At 49.5% G+C, this 24,432-nt stretch overlaps 1 protein-coding gene across 5 annotated transcripts in view; it reads left to right on the top strand.

Moving 5' to 3' along the window:
- WSCD2 (WSC domain containing 2) overlaps positions 1-24,432 on the top strand; it is a 115,836-nt gene that overhangs the window by 15,285 nt on the left and 76,119 nt on the right. Inside the window, exons 1-2 of one of the 5 annotated variants that reach the window (XM_010828692.1) lie at positions 14,928-15,413; positions 15,699-15,891. The exons of 3 other annotated variants lie outside the window; for them this stretch is intronic. The gene's annotated coding sequence lies outside the window, so the exon portion shown is untranslated. Of the gene's footprint in view, positions 1-14,927; positions 15,414-15,698; positions 15,892-24,432 lie in introns of those variants that run through there. One more of the 5 variants, XM_010828691.1, reaches the window with a different exon arrangement.

Raw genomic sequence — 24,432 nt, 5'->3', positions numbered from 1 at the left:
GAGCTAGGTCAGCAGACTGACTGCCCCAGATCTTTTCCAGCCACCCTGACCTCTGTTTCCGTGCAGATAGGAGGGTGGTCCTGGGCCCTCCTCTTGAACCTGAACCTTAGCTAGAGAGCAGAAATACCGTGATTTGTGTTTGTCCTTGGAGCTTGAGAGGGCTCCCCTGGTGGCTGAGATGGTCAAGATCCCACCTGCAATGCAGGAAACTCCAGTTCAATCTCTGCGTTGGGAAGATCCTTTAGAGAAGGGAATGGCAACCCACTCCAGTACTCTTGTCTGGAAAATTCCACAGACAGAGGAGTCTGGATGGGCTAAGTCCATGCAGTCATAAAGAGTCGGACATGAGTGAGTGACTTTCCCTTTTAGAGCTCAACACGGGATATATCAGGTCTTCCACATGCTTCCAGAAGCCTGGCTGATGGTTTTGGGTTATTAACTCCCTTGATGATGAGCTTCATCCATTCATTTAGGAAATATTCATAAATCTCCTACTTACCATTCATTCAATAAACATGGATTGTGCTTACCTTTTTCTGGACTCTGCTAAGCATCAGGGATATGATGAGAGTGAGTAGCTGGTTTTGGTTTGCCAGGGATTTTCCCAGTTTAAGCACTTAACGTCTAAGTGTCCCAGGAGCCCCTCAGTCCCCCGCAAACCTGGACGGTTGGCCCATGTGAGCAGGATGCTTCTGATGACCAACCTCGTAGAGCTCTCAGTCCAGTGGAGGAGGTAGGCAATTACAAACCAGTGCATCAGGAGGCGTGGGCTCCAAAGGAGATCTCTCATCCCAGTAGAGGGTTTCCAGGAAGGCTTCCTGCAGGAGGTGGCATCTGAACCAAACCCTTCGAGAGGAGTAGGGCCAGGCAGAGCTGGAGAGTGGGTGAGGGAGAAAGACAGTATTCCTGATGGGAAAGAGAGCTAGAGGCTTGTTTTCAGAGGTGAATCAGGTGAACTGTGGCTGGTGGTAGAGAAGAGTAGGGTTGGGGAGAGGACCAAGGGAGGGGTAGGTCATGGATGACCTTTTGAGTTGGGGGGGCAATCACCTGGCATTTGGGAAACCTGGGTGGGAAGGGAAGGGAGAAGGGAAGTGAAAGCTCCAAATTTCTACCTAAAGATTGGCTGCGCTGCTGTGTAAAGCATGAAGGAGGAATTGACAGTGGAGGTAGGGGTGGGAAAGGGTTGAGAATGGCTGGAAAGAGGCTGTTGGGCAGGGCTCTTCACTGAAGCTTCCACATGCTCAGGCCAAGAGCCTCAGAGGCATCTTTGACTCCCATGCTTTATCGGCTGCCCCACAAGTGACTCTGAGTAAATCCAGCCCCTCCTGGCCATGGCCACCCCGTTCCTGGCATCCCATGCCCTTTTCCTCCACGGCTCTTATCATCTTCTAGTCTACCATGTGATTGGCACGTTGATTTTGTTTACTCTCTGCTTCTTCCCTCAAGAACAAGGTGTCCTCAGCCTCGAAGCTATTGACATTTTGGACCACGTGATTGTTTGTTGTTGGGAGCTGTCCTGGGCATCCTGGGATGTTTCAGCAGCATCCCTGGCCTCTGCACCCACTGGATGCCAGTAGTACCCCCCTTCCTGGGAGGTGACAACCTAAAAAAAAACCTCTCCAGACTTTGACCAACGTCCCTGGCAGGGCAAGGGGGCAACATCGCCCCCGAGTCAAGACCTATCGCACAAGAATTTACGTTCCGTGAGGACTGAGATTTTTGTGCCCTTAACCGTGTTTCCCCAGCGCCCAGAATGTGAAGCCTGGCTCACTCATAGTGGTGCTCACTGAATGTTTGTTGAATGAATGAGCGTGAGATGATAGGGTCGGGGATGGGCTTGGAAAACTGTGAAGGGCTTGGGAGATGGTAAAGTGACTAGATCAATAAATAGAGCTACCTTTGTATTTATTATGGTGGTGATTCCAGCCCTCTTCATTATCCTTTCTGGGACTCATGTTCCATTCATCATATGACAGAGGAGGGGTCAGAGAGGTTAAGTGATGTGAGGAGGAAAAAAAAAAAAAAAAGTAGGAAATGAGTGGTGGAATCAAGCTTGAACCCAGATCTTTAGGAATCAAGCTTGAACCCAGATCTGTAGAAACCAAGTTCAGGGTCTTTTCAGGTGTCAGATACCGTCATATAATAACAACTGTTTATTGAGCGGTTGTTACATGCCAGGCTCTGGGCTTTGGATAGATCGCCTCGTTAAAGCCTCTGACAACATCATGAGATTACTACTGTCATCCCGTTTTTACAAGTGGAGACTGTGAGGATCAGAGAGGTGGAGTGAGTTGCCCAGAGCCACACAGCCAGGAATGGAACAGAGCTATCTGCCTGGGAATCTGAGGCTGCCTCCCCTTCCCCTCTTAGTAATGGCTTCACCCCAAAGTGCTTTTCCTTTCCCTCTAGTCTGCAAAGGAGAAATGATCAAAGGATTCCCACTGACATGTTAATTTTCAAGGCTGCATTTCGAAGTGCCCTGCAAGGAGATTCTGTACATTTCACAAAGCCCCCTAGCCTCTTCCTGCTTAACCTCATCTCCCTGGCCCCAGTGCCTCTGTCTGATGCAGAAGGCTGTTGCTCTTAACCACTCTGCTCTCCTTCCCCTCCGATTGGATAGATTTTAAATAAATAATTTCAGGGATGTGTCATGAGCTTATCCAAGGGGAAAGACTGGCACATTGTAGGAACCTACAGGAAGGAGACTCAACTTATTTCACGGGGTCTCCAAGGAAGAGATGTGGAGACGGGGATGAGAAGGATGGGTGGGAATTAACCGAGCAAAGGAAGAGGGTGGAGAATATTTGTGGGTCAGGGGGAGCTCAGCTCGGGGAGATGGCGTGTTGCAGAGGTGCATCGTGCATTTGTCCAGCTGCAGTTCAGAAGCAGCAGAGAGAGGAGGTACTGCAGAGACAGATGGGCGGACTCGGATGCCATAGTGCATGCTTGGGAGTGGATCCCGGTCCTCTCTTTGGCCTTCCCTTTGGCAGGCTCTCTGCTCATCCTGTCCTGACCCTGGATCCAGAAGCAACACAGACAGCCCCCTCTCAGAGGTCAGGCCCGAAGCCTGTTGTGGCTTGCCGTGGCCAGGTTGAGCAGACACGCTGGGCAGACCTCCGTGAGAGGCTCTTAAAAAAGAAGAGCCTGTTGGAGCCGTGGACCAGCCTCCCTCTGCAGCCACTGGTCTGGCCCTGGGTCCTTGCCTCATAAACCCTCCTCTGACCTGAGTTTGTCTCCCGAGATGGGGCTCCTGGCCCCTCAGTGGCTGCCTCTCCTCCCCACCCTGTCCCCAGGGCTCAGCCTCTGCTGTGGGGGCCCAGCGTGGTCACGCTTCAAGGCTCCTCAGACTGTTCCTCACCGTATCACATGCTGTCTCCTAGGATTCTTGCTCAGCTGAGGTCCTGCTGATTGGTTTACTGGTCTAGCTACTGACATCCCATCTGCAGCAGGAGCGTTTGGGGCTGGATAACTCCCGGTTGTAGGGGGCTGTCTTGTGTGCCTGGTAGGATGTTGAGCAGCGTCCAATGCCAGGAACACCACCCCCTTCAATTGTGACAACCAAAAATGTCTCCGGGCATTGCCACGTGCCCCCTAGGGGACAAAATTGCCTCTAGTTAAGACCACTGGTTTAGATCAATCATAACACATTCCTTGGGAATTGGCAAATCGCTGCCTCCTTCCAAAGATAGGGGTTCTGTTATCCAAGTAGAGGGAAGGAGATATATATATACACAAGATATGTAATAGTGCATGCCATGCTTATTGCAGTAGAGAGTTTTTCCTTTTCCTTCCTCCCTCCCTCTGCCCCTCTGTCCCTCCCTTCCTCTGTCTTTTTCTTCCTTCTTTCTTCCTCCTTCCTTCTTCCTTCTTATTCCAACAAAACTTTCTGTGCATTATTTATAAACACAGGCAGCCGAATCTGGCATTTGACCCTTTGGATACAGTTTACAGACTCTTGGAATTTATTTTAAAATGGCAACCACAAAAGAAAACCAAAAGCCTCTCTTCCTTGAGGTAAAATGGCCCCTTGTAAGGCAGGCACTGCCGTATTCACCGCCTTCTTTGTATAGTGTTATCCATGCAATAGATAGTAAATCCATTCTTTAAAAATTTTTTACCCTTTCCTCCCAATTTTTAAATCGCAGTAGAATACACATAAGATTTGCCGTCTTAACCACTTCTAAGTGTACAGTTCAGTGTATTCAGTACACTCATACTTTTGGGCTATCCCACTGTCGTCCAGCTTCAGCATCTTTGGAGAAATTCTCAAGTTGCTTGGCCAGAGGTGGATGAGCCAGGATCGCCTGGACACGCCCTCTCAGTTTATATCTGGGGAAACTGATACCCGGAGCAGGGAAGGGACTTGCCAGGAGACATCACCAGTTAGAATCAAAGTCAAGATTAGAACCTAGGGCTCACTCTGCCCAGGCCCCCTTCTTTGTGGCTGCCTCCACCCTCCCCCCAAGGAATGGGGGTCCAGAATACCTTGCACACAAAGACGCCACATAAATATTTAGTGACCATGCTGGCCAGGGACTCCACCGAGGTGCTCCCTGGGGTTAATTCGGTTCCCTCTCTAATCTCTGAGAGGTTGGGAGATGAAAACCTACTCCAGAGGCTAATGGCCAATTAATTACTTTATTTGGCCAGATAACACATCTCATCTTTTTTTTCTAGAAATTCCTTCCCCCCTCCCTGCTCCCACCACCACCACCACCAAGGTCTGATCCCTTCTTTGCAACAGCTCTCCTTACTCTCTCCGCACCCTCCCCTGCCCACCATGGGACACCAGACAGCGGGACGGCTGCTCTGCGATAAGCGGGCCATCGATCCCCTTTCCGCCCTCCTGGACCCGTCTCAGGGTGTCTGGGGAGCCTCAGTTACCCTCACAATAACAGCATTTAGCCAGACCCTCCTCCTCCGGGATGCACAGAGGCATTAATTGCAGGGAGAGTAAGAGGGAAAACAAAACCCAGCAAGACTGCCCATTCCGAAGGTGACGCAGTGGGAGAAGGACGCCTGGCCAGCTCTGATTTCTGAGTTGTGTTTTTTTTTTTTTTGAAAGTGCCTCTGCATGGCTTGTTTTCTCCACTGGCGGGCTGACAGGGGACGGCGCCCAAGGCAGGACCAAGTTAGAGGCTCTGTTCAGACAAGCGAGGCAAGGGTCCAACCTGTGCTGGGAAGGGCAAGGGCCAGGAGAACAAGGGCTCTGTGTGTTCATGGGCACAGGGATGGGAACCACAGGCTCCAGCCAGGTGCCAGATGCCCTCAGAAATCCACGAGGCTGGAGAAATACTGGGTCGGGTGGCATCGGTGATGGGTAATCGAGATAGCCGTGAGCAGAGATTTTTTAAAGTGAGCTGCATTTGGGATGATGACAAATTCCCCCTCTTGGTGGCCAAGTCTGCTGGGGATGAAGGTGGGACTCCCAGGAATGAACCAAGCCCACCCAGGAGGCTGAGGGGAGGGCTGGATGTTCCTGCCCTGGAAACATGAAAGAGCCCAGGGAAGGAGTGGCAAGCTCAGATGTCCTTGGGGGCCAGGCAGGTGACCTGACGCAGGCCCCATGGGACTCAGTTTGTCATGGTTGATCACTGAGCTGGGTTCAGCTCCCAGCTCTTCAGCTTGCTTAGCTGAGTCACCTTGGACCAGTGGTTTTAATCTTCATGCCTCAGTTTACCCATATAGGAAACTGAGTCAGTGCTAGTACTTACCTCATTGAGGCCATTGCAAGGGTGACATAACACACACTTAGAAGCAGCAATGCTGGTTTATCTTTCAGAAGCAGGACCTCTGGGTTTGCATTCCAAAGCACCAAATCACTAACGGTTGGCCGTGAACTCAAATTGGAAAATGAACAAGAACAGCCTGTCCCCTGGCTCTCTGCAGCCCACAGCCCACGGGCTGCCCTGGCACCACCCTCTAGCCAGGGGTTTTGGACAGACCTGGGCTGTCTCTCCCGCTGCCTGGTTCTTGACCCTGGACAAGTGGCTTCCCTTGTCTGTATTGTGTTTGAAACATCTATGGTATCAGTAGGAGCCTGGAGAAAGTGATGACTCACTCAGATTGGGCAGCAGACGAGAGTCTATGAAGGCGGACGGTGTGCAAAGTGGGGGAATCACAGCGGATGGTGCCGCACTCCAGGGTTAGTGCCCGAGGGGAGCTGTTACCACCTCTAGTCCTGAAAAGGCAAAGCGCAAGAGAGGTGGCAGAAGCCCAGAGCAAAGCGTGTGGAGAGGGATCGGGTCTTTGGTGGAGGGGCTCAGCCGACCCTGGTGACTCCACAGAGAGAGAGGGACTGGGGGAAGGAATGCCCTGCCCATTTTATACCTACTTTCTCCTCGCCTGCCCTCACATTGGCCTAACTCAAGTGGAAGTCAGACAGCCTGTGGGTGTGGTTCATGAAGACCACCCTAACTAAGGCAGAGTGCGGGGTGGAGAAGGGGAGGAGTCGACGTGGGGGCAAATGAATGACAGGTGATGCCACCACCCTCCTGGATTCTGGAAGGTTTTCCTTAGCCAGCTAACAGGTGATGCTAACACACAGTTGGAGCGACAGGCTGAAGGTATTCTCACTGTTTTCGCAGGAGGGAAGGCAGGGGCGCTGGAAGGGAGAGTGGAGAGTCCCTCTGTGTGTCCTCAGAGTATGTGATCGGCCCCTTAGAGATGATAAAGGGTGTGTGTGCTTCCTGTTGCTGCTGTAACAACATCAACTCAATGGCTTAAAACAACACACATTTATTCTCTTGTAGTTCTGAAGCTCAGATGTCCAAAATGGGTCTCCTTAGGATAAAATCAAGATAGGGGCAGGGCTGTGTTCCTTCTGGGGGCGCTAGAAGAAATTGTTTCCTTGCCTTTTCCAGCTTCTAGAGGTTGCCCACATTCCTTGGCTCATGACCCCTTTCTGTTGTCAAAGTCAGCAACCATATCACTCTGGTCTCAACTTCCGATGTTGCATTTCCCGGTTTGACCTCTCACCTCTTGCCTCCCTCTACTAAAGACGCATGTGATGGTGTTGTGCCCACTGGATAATCCCCATCTCATGACCCTTAACTGCCAGGTTTCTTTTGCATGTAGAGTAAGAGTCATAGGTTCCGGCGATTAGGACATGGTCATCTTTTGGGGGGGTCTTCACTGTGCCCACGACAAAAGGGTTCTAGGAAGCTTCTCAGAGGGGAGGTGTGTTCCCACCCCCATGCCCAGGAATTCAAAATCCCCTCCATTAACGTATCTTTTTTAGAGGAATGATCTCCCCAAACTCCAGCATTTCTTGATCTACCTTCAGAGAACTCCCCAGAGCTGCATGTTCCTCTTAAAGTGGCTCTTCTATCAACTCACTATTTTATTCAGCTTCATCCTAAGTGATAATATATGTACAATCAAGGTTCGATGTTCACTTATAAATTTTCTAAGTATTCCCATTTAAATAATTACGTAACTATTGACATTTTAGGGGAGGTTGATGTGTGAAGCACCTACGAGTGCCTCGTGGAATACTATGAGCATGTGAACACCCCACGGCAGAGAATTCCGGATTGCCACAGGGAAAGGCGACTAGGCTTCCTAGATGGCAAATTTGCCCCCATTCCCAGCCTGCTGCCTGCATTAGTCAAGGTTCTCCAGAGAAACAGAACCGAAGAGAGAGACAGACGTGTTATAAGGGATCGACTTAATTTCAGAAGCTTTGAATCTCAAGGTCTGCAGTTAAAGAGCTGGACACCCAGGAGAGCTGATGGTATAAGGTCCAGTCTGAGGCTGAAGGCAGAAGACAGACATGGTGTCCTAGCTGGAAGACACTCAGGCAGAGAGTGACTTCTCCCTTAGGCCACCTTCTCATGTCGTATCTCCTTCTCTGACGCTGACCCTCCCACCTCCCTCTTCTAAGGACCCTTGTGATAATGTTGTGCCCACTGGATAACCCCAGGTAATCTCCCCATCCCCAGACCTTTAACTTAATCGTATCTGCACAGTCCCTTTTGCCTGTAAGGTAACAGAGTCAATGGTTTTAGGGATCAGAACATGGGCATCTTTGGGGGAGGGGGTCTTCATTCTGCCCACGACAAAATGGTTCTAGAAAGCTTCTCAGAAGGAAAATATCTTCCCGTTGCCATGCCCAAGAATGAGGGCCACATGTATTGGGGAGCGCAACCTGCTTTCCTCAGCTATGGATTCATATGTTAATCTCATCCAGAGACACCCTTTCAGGTACACCCAGAGTCATGTTTGACCAAATGTGTGGGCACCCAGGCACCGTCAAGTGGACACATAAAATCAACCATCGCAGTGATGTTCTGAAAAGAAGGCTGAGAGGGGAGTGAAGAGACCTAGGTGTGGGTTCTGGATCTGCTGTGTGATGTTAGCCAAGACTCATTCTTTCCTGGGGCCTCAGTTTCCAAATCTGTACGATGGGGATGACCCCTAAGGTTCCCTCTTGCTCAGACATGATGTGGTTTTGCTCTTAGCCCACTGTATGTTAATAATCAAACACTGGAAGATGAGACAGGCTAGTTTTGACAGGGATGCCTAGAGTATGCGGTGCAGTTGGAGGCACCAAAGGACTCTATCCAACCCCAGAGCCAGCATGACTCATTCTTCCTGGACCTCACGGGGCACCGTATGCGCACATAGGTCATGGCTGTTAGTGGGGAGATTGTTTTATTCGGTCTTGTAGCCATCTCACCAGGCCTAGAATAAGGACTCGGTATATTATCTGGTTGCTGAAGACTAATTGAATGATAGAAGAAAAGTCAGCATGATGTGTGAGACAATGCCAAGACGTCAACACACACCGAAAGGCCCCTCATAGGACTGGAGACCCTCATAAATGAGTGGTACAGACCTGGGTAAATCCTAGAGCCACTGCTTAGGAGGAGCTACATGACCTTGAGCAAGGTACTTCAGCTGTCTGAGCCTCAGCATTCTCATGCATACACTGGGGATAATAGTAGAACTGAATCATAAGTTTGAAAGGTGTCTCAAACTTTGAGACACCTTTGACTGGTGTCTCAGTGGTAAAGAATCCACCTGCCCCTGCAGGGGTTGCAGGAGATTCGGGTTCAATCCCTGGGTCAGGAAATCCCCTGGAGAAGGAAATGGCAACCCGCTCCACTGTCCTTGCCTGAGAAATCCCATGGACAGAGGAGCCCAGGGATTGCAATTCATTGGATCACAAGAGCTGGACATCACTTCGTGGCTGAACAACAACAACAATCTATGCAAAAGGCACAGCCCAGTTGGAGAGGCAATGGCACCCCACTCCAGTACTCCTGCCTGGAAAATCCCGTGGACGGAGGAGCCTGGTAGGCTGCAGTCCATGGGGTCGCTGAGGGTCGGACACAACTGAGCAACTTCACTTTCACTTTTCACTTTCATGCATTGGAGAAGGAAATGGCAACCCACTCCAGTGTTCTTGCCTGGAGAATCCCAGGGACGGGGGAGCCTGGTGGGCTGCCGTCTATGGGGTCGCACAGAGTCGGACACAACCGAAGCGACTTAGCAGCAGCAGCAGTGCCTCACACTACTTCAGTTCAGTTCAGTCGCTCAGTCGTGTCCGACTCTTTGCAACCCCATGAATTGCAGCACACCAGGCCTCCCTGTCCATCACCAACTCCCAGAGTTCACCCAAACTCATGTCCATCGAGTCGGTGATGCCATCCAGCCATCTCATCTTCTGTCGTCCCCTTCTCCTCCTGCCCCCAATCCCTCCCAGCATCAGAGTCTTTTCCAATGAGTCAACTCTTCTCATGAGGTGGCCGAAGTATCACACTTAGTTAGTGCTCCATAAATATCAGCAACAACAACGTGTGTTTTTTTTATCTTTTTATTTTGTATTTAAGTCTAGCTGATTAACAATGTTATGAGAGTTTCAGGTGAACAGAAGGGACTCAGCCATACATATACATGAATACATTCTCCCCCAAACCCTGCCTCCCACCCAGGCTGCCACATAACATTAAGAGTTCCATGTGCTATGCAATAGATCCTTGTTGGTTATCCATTTTAAATATAGTAGTGTGTCTAAATAGAAATGATACAAATGAATTTACAAAACAGAAAGAGACTCACAGACATATAAAATGAACTTAGGATTGCTGAGGGAAGGGTTAGTCAGGGAGTTTGGGATGGTCATATACCGCTGTTCTTACTGTTCCCATTCTGCCTCCCATGCTCGCTGTCTGGGGAAGATGTAGATGATCCAGTCAAAGCACATGCCTTTCCTGGGCCATTCAGGGGATGCAGGGAACTGTTGTTGACCCCGTGTACGAGGAGGCATGTTAGGTTCTTTGAAATCGACATTGAGCACCCTCCCCGATGCAGCACTCCCTTCCCCATCATTGTGCATCAGCAAGCCATCTGTGCCGTTCAAATATTGTTCAAATGTAATATTTCTGAAACTATTTTTAAGATGCTTCCTAAATGCTTGCCAAAACTCTTAACGGTCCCACGTGAACAAAAGATAAAATCGTTCGTCAGCTTTGCATTGTGGAAATAGACTGTCAGATGGAGAGAAAATGAAGGCAGTTGATTCAGTGCACCCCAAAGAGGAGGTGGGAGGTGCTGGGTGCATACCTGACTGTGCCCTGGTCGCCCAGGTAGCCTCAGAAGGGTCATGCAGCGTCCCAGAGATGCTTCCTCCCCTCAACGATGCGTTATTCACAGGGTAACCAATTGGGACAGCTCAGCACCCATGAATGGTAGCTGTTAAAACTGTCTAAAAAGATACTTGTGAAATGGCCTTCCCAGATGTTAGTTTTCCCGTAAGCTGGACTCGGAGAAGGCAATGGCACCCCACTCCAGTACTCCTGCCTGGAAAATCCCATGGACGGAGGAGCCTGGTGGGCTGCAGTCCATGGGGTAGCTAGAGTCGGACACGACTGAGCAACTTCACTTTCACGTCTCACTTTCATGCACTGGAGAAGGAAATGGCAACCCACTCCAGTGTTCTTGGCCTGGAGAATCCCAGGGACAGGTAAGCCTGGTGGGCTGCCGTCTATGGGGTTGCACAGAGTTGGACAGGACTGAAGCGACTTAGCAGCAAGCTGGACTCAGTAGTAGAGGGATCAGGGGATGAATTTTGGGTGGATTTGAGCAGAGCCTTTCTAAGAATGGGTTGCAATCCAGCCCTGTCTGTCTACTTGAGGAGCCAGCACATTTAAGAATCTGGCTCGACAGATTGCTGAATTCCTTTGAAGCGGGCAGCTGTGGGTGGTGGGTATCAAGGAATCTATTTAAGGCCACAAATTCAGGTGCACCGGAAGCATCCATTTTCTTATATCTCTTTGAGTGAATTCAGATTAGACTTGGAGTCTCTACTGGGTTGCAGGAGACTTAATTTTCATCATCACTGGGTCCACCTAGTCACCATCAAAATCCATTCATCGATCTGGTCTGTCTCCTCCAAGTCTGCAAACATGCTGCTTCTGGGCCAGGCTAGCAATCTGTGCCTAGGTCGGTATTTCTGGCATTAAGAGTCCACCCACTCCCCTTGGGCCTCTGCCAGGACCTGTTTTCCACTTCTGGTCTGGTTCCCTGTCACAGAAAAATTGTTTCCGCTCCCCCAACCTCCTCTCCAAGACCCCCCTGCAGGCCCATCAATGAGCTTTCAACCGGGTTTGCTAATAAACAGTTTTAAGATTGAACGAGGCTCCCAGATGTTTCACTCTGGCTTGCTATATTTATTTAATTAATAGGCTTTATTTGAGGAACATTTTTATTTGGCTGTGCCGGGTCTTAGTTGCAGTATGTGGGATCCTTAGCTGGGGCAGGTGGGATCAAGTTCCCTGACCAGGGGTGGAACCTGGGCCCCCTGCACCTTGGAGCGTGGAGTCCCAGCCACTGAACCCCCAGGAAAGTCTCTGGGGGAGGGAGCATTTTTAAACTTACAGAAAGATTGAACAGAAAGTACAAACAGTTTCTATACACCCTTTCAACACACCCCCACCCTCCTCTGCCCAGTTCCCCTGGAAATTAACATCTTGTGTTAGTGTGGTCTATTTGTACAACTGGTGAGCCCGTACTGGTACATTATTATTCCCTAAAATCCATAGCTTACGCCAGAGTTCACTCTGTGCTGTGCATCCTGCGGCTTTTGACAAATGTATAATGACACATAGTCACCATTACGGAATCAGGCCGAATCATGTCACTGCCCTAGAAAAACCCTCTGCTCCATCCCTCTCTTCCTCCAACCCCTGGCTAACCACTGACCTTTTTACTGTCTCCATAATTTTGATTTTTCTGTGTTTTTCAAATCTTTAGCTTCCAAGATTTAAAAAGTGGAATATTTTGTATAAAAATCCAGATGTCCGATGCATGCTTAGTCACTCGGTCGTGTCTGACTCTTTAAGACCTCATGGACTGTAGCCCACCAGGCTTCTCTGTCCATGAGATTTTTCAGGTGAGAATACTGGAACAGTTGGACTTCCCTATAGCTCAAACGATTAAGAATCCACCTGCAATGAAGGAGATCAGGGTTCGATCCCTGGGTCAGGAAGATCCTCTGGAGAAGGGGATGGCAACCCACTCCAGTATTCTTACCTGGAGAATCCCATGGACAGAGAAGCCTGGCGGGCTATGGTCCATGGGGTCGCAAAGAATCGGAGATGACTGAGTGACTAACACACCCATACTGGAACAGGTCGCCATTTCCTCCTCCAGGGGATCTTCCTGACCAAGGGATGGAACCCACGTCTCCTGTGTCTTCTGCATTGCAGGTGGATTCTTTACCCATTGAGCCATTGGGGAAGCCCCTAGATGTCCAGTATCTCTGAGAAAATTGATAATGTCCAAATGCAGATTCAGTCCCTGAGTCAGAAAGATCTCCTGGAGAAGGAAATGATAACCCACTCCAGTGTTCTGGCCTGGAAAACCCCATGGACAGAGGAGCCCGGTGGGCTACAGTCTAAAAGGTGGCAGAGTCGACATGGCTGAGTGACTAAGCACACAAACAAAAACAGGTGGCCATGGCCTGGAGCTGGGTACCAAGTGCTGCCCCCTCCGAGGCATGTGGGGTCTCTCGTTGTTGTTTCTACATTAAATTACATGTGGCCCCCAACTCCCTTCCTTGGCCCCTGTGGGCATTTGAGTTTGCAGCCCCGCTCTGGCCTCCTACAAACACCAGAACAGCCTTTGACTCGTGGGCTGCTTCTATTTCCTGCCCTGCAAATGCATCCCTGAGACCAGGTGTCACAACAAGACCAGATACCTGCTTGAGGTGGGGAGGAGAGAACCATGTTAGGGAAATCACGCCCAAATTAAATCCTCTGAAAACTGTCCTGTCACCTGTGGGAGGCTCATCCAAGACCCACAGACAGCCAGCGGGAGGGATGTCTGAGGCGGGAACGGGGTCAGCCAACCTCCTACACTTGGTAGGTTTCTTCTGCCTTCTCTGCACAGCCTGAACTTACCAGTGATCTGAGGCTGGGGGCCCCGGCGTGCGTTACGCACAATGTCCTTCAGTGGCCGCCACGGCACTGGGTCAATAATTTATGCTAATGCTGCAATTCACCCTACTGACCTCCTTCCTGGAGAGTGTCAGGGAACTGGACACCCAGAGATTAAATTGCCCCTGGAGGCGGAGGGAGTAGGTGGTGACAAGTGCAGAGAGAGGAGGAGGTTCAAGGCCAGAGCATCACTTGCCAAGACACAGGCAGAAATGAAGACAGCCTTTTAACTTGGCTTCAGGGTTTCACTTTAGGGAAGAACCTGAATCTCCAAGCCGTGAAATGAGAACCAGATTGATGTGAGAGTGCCTCTTCCCTCCTGCCTACAGCAAGCCCCTGAACAGTTTCCAATCAGAGTGTCTGGGACAGACTGAGGAGTGGTCAAGAGAGCACTGGAAGCAGAGTCCAGTTGCTCCCCTTCCATGCTGAGCGATCTTGGGCAAGTTGCTCTAGCTTCTGAGTCTTCATTTCCATCTCTGGCATGGAGACACTCACACACACCCACACACTCAATGAAGGCAGTAATAATGCTTATCTGTCGGGAGAATAAATGGGCCTGTCATGTCCCACGGGGTCCTCTGTATCTCCTCCCCACAGCACCAATGTCTTGTCATCTGCCCGAGTCATCATACACGAGCCCTTCCTCTTTCTCACCCTCTCTATGTTTATTCAGTCCACAGCAGTTCGTTTCCTTTTGTTTCATTTTCACCCACTGTCGTGTTGAAGGACACGTGAGTTGTTTCTCCAGCTTGGGGCCATAGGGAACAGAGCTGCTAGGAACATTCTCGTGCAAGTCTCTCAGTAGACAGAACACTCACTGCTTTTAGGCTTGTGCCTGGGAGTGGAATTGCAGGGTCATGGGCGAGGTGGATGCTTAGCTTTAACAGACCCTGCTGGTCCTCCCACCTGGAGCTCATCTTAGAAACACCTTCCCTGCCCACTTCAGCTTTCTCTCCAGAAGATCCATCTTCCAGCTCCACACTGAGCTGGTAACAGAAATTAGGAGACAGCCTAGCTCAGGACACCTAACCTTCTGACTCAGAGGTTTGGGGCAGGAGGGACATGGAGAGGATGGAGAGGGAAGAGGACCCACTCTCCTTTTCACTCAGCCTCTTTCTTTATCTCTTGGATTCTCCCATTTGCTAAGTTACTGAGACAAAAGTTTGGGGTTCATTTGAGGGGGTGGGGGAGACGTCTCCCAGACTTAACTCATCAGCATACCACCTTTGTGATTTTTGCCACATTTGTTAATTTTTCTTTGAATTGAATTGCTTTTTTTTTTCTTTTAAATGAAAACTATTTACTTAAGAAGGTAACTTACCTGAGACTGTAAGTCAATATATGCCATGTGCTCAGTCGTGTCCCACTTTGCAACCCCATGGACTATGGCCCATCAGACTCCTCTTTCCATGGGATTCTCCAGGCAAGAATACTGGAATGGGTTGCCATTTCCTCCTCCAGGGGATCTTCCCCACCCAACCTGAATCTCTTGTGTCCCCTGCACTGACCGGCAGGCGGATTCTTTACCCTCTGAACCACTGTATGCCTCTGAAATCAATACAACTCTCCCTAAAGAGAGGCTGAAGATTATAAACACTAAAAATAAAACAACCCAAAGTTGATCAGTTCCAGCCAGATACAGTTAATGTCCAGGGACTATGAGCCTGAGCCTCTCTCCGTACCTGTAAGGTACCGATTCCACGCCTCTGGTCTTGGTATGATGGCGATGGGGACATCTCATGAATCTTATGGGTGGTCCCCACAAGGACATTCCTGCATTGTGATTCTGCTGGAGCTTCCACTCCTAAGCGAAGTCGTCTGTTAGGTTCAGCAAAGCCCTCAGACTTTCCGGGGAAGTGTTTGTAGCCCTTGGGGCCCTGCCAAGGTTAAGCGGAGAGAATGGTCCTGGGGAAATTCACTCGCCGTGTCATCTGCTTCCAGGCACTGACGCGAAGCCCTGTCTCACGGAGGGTAAGCAGGCTCTCCCCAGGGCGGCTGCTGTTAGGGAGGTGGTGATGTGCCGGGATCGGGGGTTTCCCCGGCAGACCCACCTGGGTTCCAAGCTCAGCTCTCCGCTCACTGTGTGTCTCGAGTGTCCAACTTCTCCTCTTTGGGTCTCAATTTGCTCTACTATAAATGGGAGTCCTCACTCCAATCTCCTCAGGTGGTGAGAGTGATCAGAATAGATAATGCACAAAATACAACAGGCAGATATTTGATAGACAAAAAGCATTATTGTGGTTCTTCTTTCTTAAGGAACCCATGGGCTGCGTTTAAACTTCTGCAGAGCTGATTGTTCCTCTCAGAGACTCATAATCATCCCAAATCTTCGACTCAGAAAGCCCTTCACCGTCCAACCTCAGTTCCATCCCAGATATCTGCTTTCCCACAGCCCAGGCCACAGATGTTCACAAACCTGGGTGAGAATCCGGCAATAGCTCTAACACAGGTAAAACTTTTTTAAATTGAAAGTTGTTGTTTAGTTGCTAAGTCATGTCCTATTCCTTGCGACCCCACGGACTGTAGCCCACCAGGCTCCTCTGTTCGAGGGATTTCCCAGGCAAGAATACTGGAGTGGGTTGCCATTTCCTTCTCCAGCAGATCTTCCAGACCTCAGGATCAAACCTGCATCCCCTGCTTGGCAGGAGGATTCTCTACCACTGAGCCATCTGGGGGATTGAAAATGGCAACAATATAACTCAAACGGACTTCCTAAAGAGAATCTTTTCTCTTGGCTCACAGCCATCTAAATCTGTAAGCGCTTGCTTCAGGTGCGGTTTGATCCAGGCTGAAACAAAAAGCATCAGATCTTAGTTTCTCTGCGTCTCTACCTTAACTGGTCTTTGGCTGCCTGACGTTAACAAGACATCCCCAAGAGCCCAGTCTCATTTCTCCTACTTGTCCCAATCCACAAGAAACCAGAACCTCCCTCTCCCAGCCAGTCTCGTTGACTCTAATTAGATTATCTGCCTGCTCCCGAACCAGTCACTGTGGTAGGAGAGGGAGACAGCTATGCTGATCGGCTTAGTCTAGTCGAGACTCGTCTTTGGAGCTGAATGTGGGGTTAACCCTACTCAGACCACATTGGCTAGAGGAGATGTGGGTTCTGCAGGGTGTTGAAGCCAGAGGAAGCAGGCAGGGGTCAAAGGATGCTGCAGTTGCATTAACCAATGTCTTAAAAACTTTCTTCAAGAAACAACAGATTTTCCATTAGAAACCTGGTAATATAACAGAATTGAAGGAGTCTCCTTCTCTCCCTCTCTCCTCTCTAACTTGTTCCCAGTGCCGTGTTGCCTGAAAATAACAAGGTTGGAGTCAGAGTGATGAATGGGGCAGGATTGACTCGGCACTAATTTTGCCTGGAAGCCATAGCTATTTTGGGCTCCTGCTGAGCCCTGGTTTAGCTTAGCTGGTTAGAGAGCAGGGCTCATGAGGTCAAGGGTATAAAAAGGAACAGAAACGTGGGCCTGGAGGCAGGAGTCCTGGGGCCAGATCTTCAAACAGGTCACTCACCCCAGGCTACTGTCTCCCCATCCCCCATGAGGGGTCTTGTCCTCCTGCGCCCACCTTCTTCGCCAGGCACCCCTACCCATCTCTCAGGTCACAGCCTGATTTCTCACTTCAAAACTAGGTTGTTAAGTCCCTCCATGTACTTCGGTAGCCCTGGGGTTCTGGGTTCAAGGCGCAGTTCTTGCAGTTTCTCAGTGAACAGCTTGGGCCAAGTTTTTCAGCCTCACTGCACCTCAGTTTTGTCATCAGTCAAATGGGGAGGATGTGAATAGTGCCTGCCTCATGGGGTTGTTGTGGTAATTACCTGGGGTGATTTTTGCAAGAGGTTTCCCTGATGACTCAGTGGTAAAGAATCCACCTGGTCAATGCAGGAAACACAGGTTTGATCCTTGATCCAGGAAGATCCCCTGGAGAAAGAAATGGTGACCCACTCCAGTATTCTTGCCTGGAAATCCCCATGGACAGAGGAGCCTGGTGTGCTACAGTTCATGGGGTCACAGAGTCGGGTATAACTTGGCAACTGAGCAACGATTTTTGTAAGCATTTAACACATGGCCAGCCTCAGTAAACGCTAGCTTAAATGAATGATGGTTCTGAAAATCACACAGAATATCAAGCTAGCAAAATCAAGCTTCTGCTCCCTATCGTTTAAAATACACAGAACCAGAGTTTCATTTCATTCTCTCCTCTACCTCACCATCTAGAACTGTGCCTGGCTTAAGTCAGATACTCAATAGACTATGTTGAACAAATGTCCCAGTTCAGTGTGTTCTGGGGAATTCCCCTAGTTCTGTTGAGAGCCCAGAATTGCACAATTAAGTTATCCACAGGTCTCAAGAGCAACGTCAAGTTTGCAAGGCCAGCGTGAACTGGGGGTGGGAGGCTTCCTTGTGCAACAGTTTGAGCTGCTAAAAATTACTTCCCTTCTTTGAAATTCCATTTTCTACTCTCTCCGGTTCCCACCCACCCAGAGCCTTGAAATTCTGGAAGACCCCCCACTAACATGCAAATATCTGTGCATAAATTCATTATCACCCTGGTGTCACTGGCTTTGAAGAATTAATTAGATGAGCAGCCTGGGGAGGGGAGCAAGACAGTGGGCTGATGGACTTTGTGGAGTCGGGGATGAAGGAATGGAAAAGCTGTCAAGAGGCAACCTCCCTGGGTGAGAGGACAGGCAGCCCAGACCTTAGGTTCTGCCCAGACCTTGACCTGTAGCAACTCTGTATAAACTTGGTTGGCAGCAGTGCTAGCAGTAAATAAATAAAATGCCCCAAACAAGACCCTTCTGTTTGAGTGGCCCATCAAAGATCTGAGGGAGGTTATTTCACTTGGCAGCTTCCCCCGTGGGTGGCCAAGGAGCCGAACATGGAGGCTGTTCTCCTTGGGCCTTCTTGTGCTAGGAAGAGAGAATAAATTCCACAGGACCTGCGGTGGATGACTTACTTTTCTCTCCCTAAAGACATTCTCAAAGTTGTGTGGTAGAGCGTTCTTTGGCCAAAGAAAATGTCCTAGGAGTAAGGGTGTGTGTGTGTGTATGTGTATGCTTAACCTGGTTAAGAAACTTGCTCAGGATCAGGGTAGGCTCGGCAGCTCTGAGCCCAACACTGTGCTTTGTGCTCACAACACACCAGGGAGGCAGAAGATGAGGCTGACAGTGATAACACAGGTGATGTGATAATGACAGAGATGATGGCAGCCAAGATGTTGATGACGACAACCATGACGGTGAGGATGGTGATGATGGCGGTGATGGTTCTGATGGTGGTGGGAGCAAAAAGTCTACTGAGCACATACCGTGAACCCAGCCCTCTTTGAAGTGCTTCCATTTATTTTACTAATTCATTGCATCCTCACAACCTCCTTGTGAGAAAGGGTCTATAATCGAATCCATCGTTGGCTAGTTGTGTGATACTAGGCAAGGTAGTTCATCTTTCAGAGCCTCAGTTTCTGCATCTGTACAATGGGGAGAAAAATAGCATTTCTCTGTAATGTAGTCAATGCAGTTTGACATAAGTGGATAGGAGATAAAAGTGACTTTTATAGTTCCTCATTTTGAAACCACTGGGTGTCATTTTGGGGGACTCTGAAGAACTCTGGTACCACAGTCCTTCATGTCCCGGTGCAGAAAGAATTCAGTGAGAGGCAAAGTGATAGATAAGAAGTGATTTATTAGAATAGGACATTTGTGAGGCTTACAAGCAGGTGGGTGACGGGGCGCCGTGCCCCAAGAACTTACTGGGCTAAGGTTTTGTAGTCAAAGGAAAAGTGGGGAGGGGGAGAAGAGCTTCTTTATCTTTCTTGAGTAGACGTCATGCTTCCACCATTGGTTCCTCCTCCAGGTTGAGGAGGTGAGTTTCCTTGTCCCTACAATGGCAATCTAATTATTGTTTTTTATGTGTGCAGAGGGGCTTCCCAGGTGGTACAGTGGTAAAGAATCGGCCTGCCAGTGCAGGAGGTGCCAGAGACATGGGATCGATCCCTGGGTTGGGAAGATCCCCTGGAGGAGGAAATGGCAACCCACTCCAGTATTCTTGCCTGGGAAAATCCAATGGACAGAGAGACTGGCAGGCTGTAGTCCACGGGGTCACAAGAGTCAGACACAACTTAGCAACTCAGCAATAGCTAATCTGTGCAGAGAGCTTGTCCTAACCCACTGAGCTCGCTGGGCAGGATGTGCGTCTCACACCGCCGTCGTTTTGTCGTTTGGGGGCATGTCTCGTGCTTCTTGTGGTTTTGTCGCTCAGCAAGCCTGCTTGGCTTTGCAGTTAAGCAAACCTGCTTTTTTGAGCGATCATTAACTTACAGGGGTCTCCCATGTTTTTTTCTACTTACAATCCCCTAGTGAGATTAACTATTTAATCACCTATTTTGTCCCTTTACTCTCTCTGCATCAATTTGATTCTCCTGCCAACTCTGTGACGAAGGAGCTACTATGATGACACCAGTGTTACAGTAGGCAACTTCTCCCAGTTAGGAGTGGCTGAGCTGGGGTTCAAAGCCAGGCGTAGACTCTCAGTCCCGTTGGCCTGCAGAAGCTGTCTTACTTGTTTCTGCAGGGCTGTTTCTGATCCACCAGATTCCTGGGCTGAGGCTGGGCTCGGGGGCCCACAGGAGCCCAGACTGGCTCCAGAACAAGCTGGGCTCGGTCAGCTCCCAGCGAGGTCACACTTGGGGTGGCCTGGAGCTGCCCACAGGGTGGGGTTCGGACAAAGAGGCTGGAGCTCTTGGGTCCATGGCATGAGTCATCTGTTACCCACACTAGTCTGGATGCCAGAGAAACAAACTGTTCACCTCTCTTCCCTCCCACATGAGGAGGCCACCGAGCTGCAGCGGTGATGCTTCTTGGCTGGAAATTGATGAATCTACAGAGTTTCTCCAGCTCTGCAAACCCCCAGAGATATTCAGCTCTCCTGAGCCTCACCGTCCGCTATGGCGGCCACTGATCCAAGATGTGCTGTACGGGTGAAATGCACGCCGGAGTTTGAAGTCTTAGTGTTAAAAAACAAAGACAAAACCCGGAATATAAAATATCTCATTGATAAATTATGTTATATTTATGTTGAGAGGACTATATTTTAGACATATTGGTTGAACTAATTTCACCTGTTTCTTTTTACCTTTTTTAATTGTGGTTTCTAGAACATTTTAAGCTATACATACAGCTCACATTATACTTCTCTGCTCGAGAGCGTGTAGTCAACTGGGGCCACTTAACAGCTTGGGTAAGAGTTTCAGCCCTCGAGTCAAAGAGACCTGATTTCAAACCCCCACTTGGCCCCTGAGCACCTGTGTGACCTTGAGTGAGTCACTGCCCCTCTCTGGGCCTCAGTTTCCTCACCTGTAAAGTTAATAAGAGTCCCTGCCTCGTAGGGTTGTTTCGTGGGTAAATGAGAGGTGTTGTGGACAACGGTGAGTAAAATGCCTGCTATGAAGTGAGTATTTCATAGCTAAGAGCTGTTAACATTGTTCGTTGTAGTTGATGTCAGCTAACCCCGTTTAGCCCAAACCTCTCCAGACCCAGAGGTCTGTCTTCTTATTTGTGTCTGTATTTTGTTTCTTGAACAAGCTTCATGATTTTAAATAATTTTTTCACTGAATTAAAAGTAAGTATTAGAGCAATAATTGTTGATGAAAAATTCTTCTTGTCTTGAGAATGAATGGACTCTGACATTGAGTCAATCCAATTCCGGCCCCAAAAAAGAAAAAGCACAGAGTTGTACCATTTTTTGTGGATTAAAGTATAATTTGGGGGCTGTGGAAATCCCAAGAGATCCCATGGACTCCCTGTAGTGCCTTTGGGGAGCTTTAAGAACTATGAGAGGGCGAGAAGGGCCATAGTATCTTTCAATCTCCTCACCCTTATGGACAGGGGAATAGATGACCAGAGAGTTTAAGCAACCTGTTCAGTGTCACACAGCAAGTAGGTAGCAGGTCATCCGGCTCCAGGGTCTGTGCCTGGAGCTGCTTGCTTTACTGCAGCAGCAGATCCAGTCGTCACAATAATCCTATCATTATTCCTTTTTAAAGATGAGGAAAGAGGACCAGAGAGGTTAAGTCACATGTCTACCATCACACAGCTGCAAGTGGCAGGAGTGAAATTCAATACCTGCTATGTCAACAGCATCCTCCCCCAAAGTCACCTCCACCTGGAACCTCAGGGCCTCATTTGGAAATGTGTCACTGGTTAAGATGAGGCCACATGGGATTCAAGTGGGGCCCTAATTCGATGACCGAAGAGAAAACTGGGCTTCCCTGATGGCTCAGTGGTAAAGAATCTGCCTGCCAATGCAAGAGACGTGGGTTTGATCCCTGATCCAGGAAGATCCCACATGCCATGGAGCAACTAAGCCTGTGCCCCACAATGGTGCACGTACAGATCTGAGTCTGTGCTCTAGATCTCAGGAGCTGCAGCTATGGAGCCCCTGTGCCTAGAGCCTACCACGCTCAGCAACAAAGAAGCCACCACAGTGAGAAGCCCGCACACCGCAACTGGAGAGTAGTCCCCGTTTGCCCCAACTAGAGAAAAACTCGTACAGCAACAAAGACCCAGCACAGCCAGAAATAAAAATAAATAATAATAATAAATAATTTAAAAAAAAAGAAGAAAAAACAGACAAACACAGAGAGAATGAATGCATTTGAAGATGGCAACAGAGATTGGAGTATTGCCTCTATCATATAAAGAATGCCAGAGAGGGCCAGCAACCACCAGGAGCTAGGACAGAGGCATGGAACGGATTCTTCCTCAGAACCTCCACAAGGAACTAATCCTGCCTCCTGCTGACTCCTTGATTTGGAACGTCTGGTCTCCAGAACTCCGAGAGCCTAAATTCCTATTGTTTAAGCATCTCCCACTCCAGTTTTGGCAATTTGTTATAGCCGCCGTAGGAAACAAACGCACCAGGCATGACATGCTTGCTGCCCCTTTGCTGTGAAAGCCCTGGCTTGTTCTGGGGAGCCGTGGAGATGGGCCCTCCTCCGTGTCCCCAGACCCTCCCACCAGCCCGCGGCAGCTGCTGTTCCTCCAAGTGGCTCCACAGGCTCTGGGCTGTGAGAAAGGCTGGCTGTGGTGCAACTGTGCCATTCCGTCTGCTCCTTGCATCGTGAGCTCTTGCAAATGACTGTTTTCACTCGAAAAGAGGCTCCAGAGAGCTCTTCAGCCGCTCAGCAGGAGCTGTGGATGCTCTTGAATTAACACGGAGGAGCAGAACCTTCTATGGCTGATGGCCCAGAGGCTCCCCTTTGTCCTGTCCCTTGGTCAGACCTGGGAGGGATCACGGTGCCTCTCGGTAGCTCCCACAAGGGCAGTCACAGTTGAGGTCAGGTCAGAGTTGCCTGCGTTCAGCACATCTGCTGAGAAGGGGGTCAAGGGATGCTGAATTAGGCCCCACAGTTTCCAGGGGTCAGCAGCCTTCTGACTCCTGTGGTACAGGGACCTGCAGCGGCCTCTTACCCAACCAGGCAGCCTGTCAACGGCCAGCACATGCACAGTGGACCTCTGTTCAGTCCAATCAGAAGGGCAGGAGGCCACTGAGGAGTAACCAGCTCTGTCTCACTCGTGTGTGTGTGTGTGTGTGTGTGTGTATGTGTGTGTGTATGTGTGTGTGGTGGGGACTCTTTGGGATTCAAACACCCTTGCCTTGCTGGGTGGTTTGATGTAAAGTCACCTCTCCTTCTGATTTCCACCTTATCTGGGACTATTGTCCCCAAAGCCTATTGAATGTATCTATCCAACCAATCAGAGAAGGCAATGGCACCCCACTCCAGTACTCTTGCTTGGAAAATCCCATGGATGGAGGAGCCTGGTAGGCTGCAGTCCATGGGGTCACTAGGAGTCAGACATGACTGAGCAACTTCACTTTCACTTTTCACTTTCATGCAGTGGAGAAGGAAATGGCAACCCACTCCAGTGTTCTTGCCTGGAGAATCCCAGGGATGGGGGAGCCTGGTGGGCTGCCATCTATGGAGTCGAACAGAGTCAGACACCACTGAAGCGACTTAGCAGCAGCAGCAGCAGCATCCAACCAATATTTATTGAGCTCAGGCTCTTTCTACAGAATTCCCAGGTGAAGCTGGTGATAAAGAATCTGCCTGCCAATGCAGGAGGTGGAGGACACTTGGATTCGATCCCTGGGTCTGGAAGATGCCCTGGAGGGATCTGAAATGGCAACCCACTCCAGTATTCTTGCCTAGAAAATCCCATGGACAGAGAAGCCTGGCGGACTGCAGTCCATGGAGTCCTCAGGCTGGATATGACTGAGCCCACGCAGGACAGCAAGCACTTTACAGCATTACCTCATTTAACCTTTACAAAAATCGTGTCCTGTATTACTGTCATGGTCCCCATTTACAAATGGCAAAATGAACCCCCAGCCACTTGCCTGAGTTCACAGAGCTGGTAAGTGGCCAAGAGGGGTCTGGATGCTGGTAGGTCCTGCACCTAAATCCACACTCCTTACCATGTTAATCTTGGCTGACTTTCTGCTTTTCAACCACCCCCATGTGTGTAGATCTGGATCTATTGTTAAAGAAAAATCAGAGCTGAAGAGTAGCTGAAGTGGAAAAAGTAGATTTTATTCAGGACTATTGCAACAGGAGAAGAGAGACCTCTGGAGAGAACTAGCTCAACTCCGAATACAGCATGGGCAAGTGGGCGTATACAACCAAGCAATAAGGTTGGCCAGACATAGGGGGGTGATCAATGGATGGAAAATTACAAAATTACAGAAAGGAAAAGAACTGGGGAGGATTCTGACTGAACCAACCTAACAGGATTGAAGGCAGTGCTGGAGGCAGGTCAGGTGATCTGACATTACCTGGGGAATGGTGGAGGGTGAGAAACCCAATTAGAGCAGATATCAGATCAGATCAGATCAGTCGCTCAGTCATGTCCGACTCTTTGCGACCCTATGAATCGCAGCACGCCAGGCCTCCCTGTCCATCACCAACTCCTGGAGTTCACCCAGACTCACGTCCA

This window comes from Bison bison, unplaced genomic scaffold, assembly GCF_000754665.1.
Source record: "Bison bison bison isolate TAMUID 2011002044 unplaced genomic scaffold, Bison_UMD1.0 scf7180017864495, whole genome shotgun sequence".
Lineage (NCBI taxonomy): Eukaryota > Metazoa > Chordata > Mammalia > Artiodactyla > Bovidae > Bison > Bison bison.
Note: the sequence above shows the minus strand (reverse complement) of the source record. Positions and strands in the feature narration are given on the sequence as shown.